Genomic DNA, 9,135 nt, shown 5'->3' with positions numbered 1-9,135 from the left:
AAGCTAATAATAAACTCTTTGTTTCTGAAATCAAACAATAACACGTGCTGTATTGACCACCATCTACAGTATCCATCGTTACACCCCCCTGCACCCCCACTGGCCCTGCAGTGACAGTGCAGCAGCCTGTGGGTACCCTGGAAATCCATGAGAGTTTTTGCGAGAGCACAATTTGAATTGTGTCCGCAAGATACTCTGGCCACGAGCAATGATGCACGTTACGTTCACTTCAACCATCTGCGGTAACCAATCAAATCGGTGTATCTGATACAGGTGGGCCAGGGGCGAGCTAAACTGATGACGACAGCCCTACAACTTTCGTTTTTGGTCGTGGTGTTATCCAATTGCGTCCAGAATCAGTCAGAAGTCCAGAATCAGTCAGAATAAACATTAGTTGTGTTATCCAATTGCGTGCAGTGAGTTTTTCAAATGCATGCTTTGTTCCGCCCCTCGAGTTGGGCCATTTTCATTATTCTTGGCCAGACCCTTAATCTGAAAGATTCCAGGGTCTGGTTTACTACCAGACTAGCCTTTGAGTGGAAGAGGGAGATAGAGAGAGAGAGAGGACCGCCCGGTCCTGATGTTAACCAACACTCTTTCAGAGGGACAAGTGTGGGCTGAGGGTGATGGACGCATGGCCTCTCTCTGCCCAGTCAGACGGATGACGTCGGGTACATGACGTGCGTGACTGATCTTATGTACCAGAGTGAAATTCCAGCAGAACTTCTGGAGCTTCAACTCAATTATGCCAGTCAGATAAAACTAGACATTTTTTCCTCCCGTCCTTTTAAAGAATGTTGTCTCGCCATCTGAAGCCATTCTGTTGTGATTGTCTGTGCCACAGGACAATTTCACAGTCCCACCCGCAGAGATTGTGTGCAAGAGTGTGTATGAGTGTGTCTGAGTGTGTGTGTGTGTGTGTGTGTGTGTGTGTGTGTGTGTCTCCCCCCTCTGTGATTGGAGCATGACGGAGACGTCTCGTGGCCTAAAAGCTCCTTAACTGCTGTCTTATTCCGTTAGGCTAGCGGCACAGCACAGCGCGGCGTGGGGATTGCATCAAAGTGATTAGGCTGCGGAGCGGCGCAGGAGTCTGGGAGTGCTGCTCCGGCGGCCTTCAGCACTTTTCACTTTTCACCGGGCGCCGGCGAACACGCGACAGGAAGGAGAAAAACAGCTCACACCCGCCACGGAAAGTGTTTTCTGATGATGCTATTTGGTCTCCGTACAAATGTGGCAACTTTGAATGATTGCAAGTCCCTCCCCGTCTCTCTCTGTCGTTCTCCCTCCCTCTCTGCTTTTATATCCCCCTTTCCTCACCCACTTTTATTCTCTCATTCTATCGCTCTCTCTCTCTCTCTCTCCCTCTCTCTCTCTCTCTCTCTCCCTCTCTCTCTCTCTGTCTCTCTCTCTCTCTCTATGAATCAAGTCCACAGATGTCTTTCACAGGTGCATGGCTGAACCAGCACTGAGCCCAGAGAATATTCGTCCACACAGTTTTAGGCAAACAACCATACAGTCCTCCTCGTTCAAAAAAGAGCAACAAACATAAACAATAACACACCTGTCCACATTATGCAATCCTAATTGGTCTCGCAAAAAATCGATGAGAGAACTAACCATGCATACATAGCATGCCTGCATTCCTCTTTCCTGCCCGTCTGTCGGTATTTATCATTAGAGGCATAATACGAAGTGAGACGTCTAATTGGAAATTCAATGTATGGCTACACTAGGGTTATGAAGTATGGTGCATACATGCAGGGCAGGTGAGAAAGTCCACTAGCTATGCTACTCTTGATATGCTAGAATAGCTCTATCAACACATCTATTGCTGGAAAAACACAGATTACTAGTATAAAGACATCTGTAAACTTGCACACACACACACACACTTAAAACATGTTAAAACACAAAACATACACACACATACACACACACATACACTGCAGATGGGGACTTGATCTGCATATCCCCGTTGTGCATGAGTTTCCGTAATATAGTGCGATGGTGTTTATGTGTTCCTCTATGAGCTATGTGTTGTGGTGTATTTACACTGAACACAGGCTTTACTGTAAGCTGCTGGGGCAGCACAGCACAGCGCCCAGGAACTAATCACAGTGAGTTGGAGCGCCCATCTCTGCCACTGCGACTTAGTGCAGTTCAAATAAGATCAGGGAGTTCTGCTCGGCACAAAACAATTTTGCCTTGCCTGAGTGTGTGTGTGTGTGTGTGTGTGTGTGTGTGTGTGTGTGTGTGTGTGTGTGTGAGAGAGCAGGGATCCCTGGCTGTAAAGCCCAGCTTGGCCCTGGTGGAGAGCCATTAGAAAAGCTGTGCCTCATGCATATTTGATGCAAATCCTCCTTTTTTATCAGGCCCCCAGCTTGAAGCGGGGAAGCGCATTGATCTGCCGTCATAATCACAGATTAAAGCGAGCTCTCCCCAAACAATTCGCTGATTAAAGCGCTGTTTACATGCCACGCTCACACCACCACTGCCACCGCCACAGCGGCCGTCTCCATTTTCCACGGGCCTTGAAAGCGCACGGGCAGTGCCACTGCGCCAGGCTCTGCCTTTGAGTTGCTAGGGAGGGAGGGAGGCAGGCGTCTGCTGGATCTCTGTTTCGACTCATTAGTTCCCATTTGTCCAGGGTCTACAAAATGCCCCTCATGCAATATTAAATGCAGCAGAATTGTCCAGGAACCATGAGTGGAGGGAGAGAGAGAGAGAGAGAGAGAGGAGAGAAAAATATCTTTTTTTCTTTCTTGTTTTGCTAGTTGTGGTTCACTCACTCATTTACCGCCTCTGCCCTGAGAGAGAAAAAAAAAACAACAAAAGCCAGGCACTGTATGACCCTACACACACACACACACACACACACACACACACACACACACACACACACATACACACACACACACACCCACACACACACACACACACACATCAACGACACACAGCGCACACTTGGTACAAGTCCCCTGGAGTATCAATCAGACTTAAATTTCAGTGACAAGAAGCTATTCTCTCCACCTCCGCACCCCTGAGAGGAGATAACAGCCCTGGCTGACACCACGAGGCAGGTGATGGAACAGGGGCAGAGGAGCCCTCTGACGAGCGGCTGTGTTCGCATCGGAGATTGTGACCGTTCGCTTGAGCCGTAATGAGCGCCCACATCCAAGCCAAAACTCACAGATTAATCAGGAAATGGTTTACTCACGTAACCATGTCATTAAAGCTAAAGGGCTCCTATGTGCATACCCTTCGCTCTGTATAAAAAGCTTTGAGCTGCACTCAGTGTGTGATATGTCTTGCATGTATATAAATAGTTTCATAATTGTATCATTATAATTAAATTAGATGTTATTATCAATAACATATATCATATATTATGTTGTTTCTATATTATAAATGTATCATTATTATAATTGTTGTTGTTGCAGCAATATCCTCGTCTAATTTATTCTTGTGCAAGTAATTATCAAACAGTTTTGTGTTGGAATGATGAGCACAACTGTTGTCAGCTGTGCTGTAGTGCACCCAACACAGCACCCAACACAATACACAGCACCCAGCACAGCACCCAACACAATACACAGCACCCAACACAGCACCCAACACATTACACAGCATCCAACACAGCACCCAACACAATACACAGCACACAGCACCCAGCACCCAACACAATACACAGCACACAGCACCCAGCACCCAACACAATACACAGCACACAGCACCCAGCACCCAACACAATACACAGCACACAGCACCCAGCACCCAACACAATACACAGCACACAGCACACAGCACCCAACACAATACACAGCACACAGCACCCAGCACCCAACACAATACACAGCACCCAGCTCAGCACCCAGCACAATACACAGCATCCAACACAATACACAGCACCCAGCATCCAACACAATACACAGCACCCAACACAATACACAGCACCCAGCTCAGCACCCAGCACAATACACAGCATCCAACACAATACACAGCACCCAGCATCCAACACAATACACAGCACCCAACACAATACACAGCATCCAACACAGCACCCAACACAATACACAGCATCCAACACAGCACCCAACACAGCACCCAACACAATACACAGCACCCAGCACAGCACCCAGCACAATATCCTGCACCCAACATACATGTAGCACCCAACACTAGCACCCAGCACAGCACCCAGCACAGCACCCAACACAATACCCTGCACCCAGCACAATACCCAGCGCCCAACACAATGCCCGGTGTTTGCTGAGCTGTGCCCAACCCAGTCTCCAGTGTTTAGCTGATCTGTAGTGCCCCCAGCGCCGATTTAAGACAGCGCCTCCTCTTGCAAGCCAATAACAATCTAAATTGGCTTCCCTCTGGCTTCCCGTCAAAGGCCTGTCTGTGCGTCTCTTAACGACGGGTGAATTTTATCTTAATTACGCAGAGAGATCTGCCAAGCCTGGGCCTCACTATACTCAGCAGCACCTCAGACTGGGTGCCAATTACACAGAGGGAGAGAGAGGGAGAGAGAGGGAGAGAGAGAGAGAGGGATAGAGAGAAAGAGAAAAAGAAAGAATAAGAAAGGGGACGAAAGGGAGCGATGGAGACAGAAAAAAGAGGACAGAGCGATATTGAGAAAGAGAACAGAGAGAGGGGAGGGGAGGGGGAGATAGAGTGTGCGATAGAGAAAGAGAGGGAGCAGGAGACATAATAAAAAAGAGAAAGGGAGTAGAAGAAATTGAAAAAAGAACACAGTTTAAAAAAAAAGAAGCTTTAGCAGCCTCCTGATTTCTCCCTCTGACGGAGGTCTGTGGGAGGAGATGGATGGAGGGTCTGTGTGTGTGTGCGAATGTGTGTGTTTGTGTGTAGGGTTTGTGTTTGTGTGGGTGTGCATTTGTGTGTGTGTGTATGTCTGAGATAGAGAAAGGGTGTGTGTGCGCTTGGGTATGTGTGTGTATTTGTGTCGGTGTGTGTATGTGTATAACTGTGTGTGTGTGTGTGTGTGTGTGTGTGTGTGTGTGTGTGTGTGTGTGTGTGTGTGTGTGTGTGTGTGTGTGTGTGTGTGAAGCCCTGAGCAGTGTTCTGTCTTTGGCTGATGAGATTACGGTGCGCCGGGAGACCATCCCTCCTCATGTTGCTCCGCAACGGCTCTCCCAGCCTGGCAATTACACCCAGGATCACATAACGTATGGCTCACATCTTACCTACACACGCACACACACACACACACACACATACAAACACCATTCATTCGTTCATTCATTCATACACATACACACACACACACACCCGCCCAACTCATTTGCGTTTTGTCTGAAGTGTGGATGAAGAAGTGCCATAATATAAAAGATTACATAATAATCCATTTGCATCTCTCACATCACTCTTCTGTCTCTCACTCTGTCCTTTCCCAGAGGCCTATTCTCTCCATCCCTCCCCCTCTCTCTTTCTCTTCCTCTCTGCTCTCTCTCTCTCTTTATTCCGCTCCCTCTCCTCTGTTCTTTTCTCTCATTATCCCCCACTCAACGCTTTCTAACTTCCTTTCTCTCTCTCTCTCCACCTCTACCACTCTATCATCCCTCTCCGTCTCCCCTGTCTCATCCACACATACACACACACACACACACACACACACTCTCCCTCCCTCCCCACTTTGCCCGCCCCCACCCCTCTCTGCTACACTCTCTCTCTCTCTCTCTCTCTCTCTCTCTCTCTCTCTCTCTCTCTCTCTCCCTCTCTCTCTCTCTCTCTCTCCCTCTCTCTCCCCCAGTGAGTGGCCCGGGTGCAGGTGGCTGGGTGGGAGTGTGCGGTGGTGGGGCTCTTAGCCGGTTGAGGGCTGCTTCAGAGCTGCTTCAGCGCAGCACAACAGGCTGTGGAGGGCCGGCAGGGTCACAGGAACACCAATCCAATCAACTGGCAGTGCAGTGGTGAACTGTGGAGGGTGCTCCACTGATGGTTATCACGAGTGGAGCGGGAGGAGGGGGGGGGGCCATAGAGACTCTCTCTCTGGATGGGCTGCTGTCGTGATACACACACACATCTGTGCGCACACATGTGAGCACACACACACACACACACACACACACACACACACACACACACACATGCGCACACACACACATGCGCGCACACACACACACACACATGCGCACACACACATGCACGCACACACACACACATACACTCACAAATGCATTCACACACAGTCATACACACGCACACAAAATCAATATGTCTCTCTCTGTCTCTCTCTTTCTCTCTCTCTCTCACACACACACACACACACACACACACACACACACACACACACACACACACACACACACACACACACACACACACACACACACACACACACACCCTGGATGGGGACTTGATGAAAGGGTTGGGAAGAAGTGCATTATTCTGGGCCTCTTTGGTTTGCCACTCTGTCTGTTACCATGCAACCGAGATGCTGGCAGCCGTGGATGGCACTCACACACTCAGTCCACTGTCACAGCCTCCTGGTGTAGCCCTAGGGTGGCATCTACTGCCCAGTGACCCTGGTGAAGGTGGCATCGCTGTCCACTCATTAGAGGGTACAAGTGGGGTGGACTGGACGAGTCCTTAACCGTGACCCATGAGAGGTGTGTGTGAGAAGACAACTGACTGTGTGTGAGATTTTATATATGTGTATATACTGATGTATTTATATTTATGTGTGTGTGTGTGTGTGTGTGTGTGTGTGTGTGTGTGTGTGTGTGTGTGTGTGTGTGTGTGTGTGTGTGTGTGTGTGTGTATGTGTATTTTCAATCGAGCTGAGTTTGTCAGTGTCAGCACAGGTGTGTTTGTGTGTTCCCCCTACCGTGTGTGACTAGGAGTTGTTGGAGGAACAGCAGTGAGTGTGTGAAGATTTCTGTGTGTGTGTGTGTGTGTGTGTGTGTGTGTGTGTGTGTGTGTGTGTGTGTGTGGTGTGTGTGTGTGTGTATGTGTGTGTGTGTGTGTGTGTGTGTGTGTGTGTATGCTTGTGCCTTCTGTCCTGTGATAACACCCCCACATCTCGCTAATGAAGCACACAACCGCCGACCAGCATGCTTTGAACTCTGACATCCGCCTCAACAAACCAGCAGCAACCACTCCCTCTCTCCGGCCCCATCGGCATTTCCTGGTACCACAGATAAGCGGATGCCCTCTTCTACGCCGTCAGACTGCGGTGTCCACACCAGGTTTCCGAAGCTCCGAATCAGGAAAAGGGATGCCAATCAAAGAGCTCCCAACTCCACATGAAGGTGTTTGAGAAAAACAAGTGTGAGAACTGCCACAAGGTCTTTGGTGACAGAAAATAACAGAATAACTCTGTCTGACTCTGACCTTGCAGGTGTCTGCCACTTTAGCCAAACAAATAGTTCATCGTGAAGGACACAGACTTGCTTTTTGAGCCTGGTTCTTTTCATTAGACTGATAAAAATCAAGCAAAGCACGCACATCCAATTTCTAAACACTGGGTGCTGGACAAACTGGATATCAAATGAAACGAAGAAAAAAAGTCCGCTACACCATGAGCTCCTGATAAATACTTTTATATTGTGACGTTTCGGGAGATAGCCCTTCCTCAGACGCCCGAAACGTCACAATATAAAAGTATTTATCAGGCGCTCATGGTGTAGCGGACTTTTTTCTTCGGTTCTTTTCATTAGACTCACATGAATAGAAGACACACCAGATTAGAGTGGAGAATAATGGCGGTGATTCCAATTCACAACTTGTCATGGCTCCCCATTTACCAGTTAACCGCCCACATACCCACCCTCCCCACTCTCTCTTTCCAACCTTTACTCTTCTATATCTCACTCTACCCTACCCCCCACCCTCTCTCTCTCTCTCTCTCTCTCTCTCTCTCTCTCTTCTCTCTCTCTCTCATGTCTTATCTCTCTCACTCTCTCTTGTATCTCTGTCTTTTCCGTCTCGTTTAAAACAGCTCATAGTGTCCTGTATTGCCCCATTGCCTGTCCTTTTGTGAGTTGGTGTGTGGGAATGTGTCTGAGGCAGTGTGGTACTGGATGTGTAAGTTAGTGTGTGAGCCTGTGTGTTAGGCAATGTGTGAGCTGTGTGTGTGTGTGTGTGTGTGTGTGTGTGTGTGTGTGTGTGTGTGTATGTGTGTGTGTGTGTGTGTGGAAATGGAGAGGCCTGGCTAGTGTAACCCTACTGCATTAATAAGATCATTTGCCACAGCAGTTTGTGTTACGCTATGGGAAGACGGTGTGGAGAAAAGCTCTGAGGCAAAACACACAATCACATACAAACGCACACATTCTCTCTCTCTCTCTCTTGCTTCCCCCCTGTCTCTCCCTCTCTCACACACACACACGCACGCACACACACACACCCTCCTTGCACCACCACGTGACGGGCACTGAAAGATGTCCAGTGTCAGTGAGCTGGACCTTCCCGTGCCAGCGGTGGAGAAGAAAGAGGAGGAGGAGAAAGAGAGGAAGAGGGAGAGATCTCGACCTTGTAGTGCTGGGCCATGGGGGGGAGAGGCGGGCGGTGTGTGTGTGTGTGTGTGTGTGTGTGTGTGTGTGAGTGTGTGAGAGTGAGTAAGTGAGTGTGTGTGTGAGAGTAAGTGAGTATGTGTGTGTGTGTGTGTGTGTGTGAGAGAGAGAGTGATGCTGGAAGAGATAATGATTGGGGTCAGGGCCGGCGGTGCCAGGCTCTGGGCTCTGGGCTCTTGTTTCGGGATGCTGACAAAGAGGGACTGTGTCTGAGCTGGGCCACGGGCTCACAGCCAGTCCTCTCTGCATTGTGTGTGTGTGTGTGTGTGTGTGTGTGTGTGTGTGTGTGTAGGTGTGTATGTGTGTGTGCCCTCTCTGCCCTTCCCACTGATGTACAGTACAGGATGGCCCAGAGAGAGTGATAGACAGTGAGAGAGAGAGAGATGAGCATGTGTGTGTGTGTGTGTGTGTGTGTGTGTGTGTGTGTGTGTGTGTGTGTGTGTGTGAGAGTATGCATGACTCTATGTGTGTCTATCTGTTTGTATGTGTCCGTCTGTATGTGTTTATTGTGAGTGTGTGTGTGTGTGTGTGTGTGTGTGTGTGTGTGCCTGCAGTAATGAGACCCCCCCCCCCTTCCTCACCACCACAGCAGCAGCAA

Source organism: Sardina pilchardus, chromosome 10, assembly GCF_963854185.1.
Source record: "Sardina pilchardus chromosome 10, fSarPil1.1, whole genome shotgun sequence".
Classification (NCBI taxonomy): domain Eukaryota; kingdom Metazoa; phylum Chordata; class Actinopteri; order Clupeiformes; family Clupeidae; genus Sardina; species Sardina pilchardus.
The sequence above is the reverse complement of the archived record's forward strand: the minus strand, read 5'-3'. Positions refer to the sequence as shown.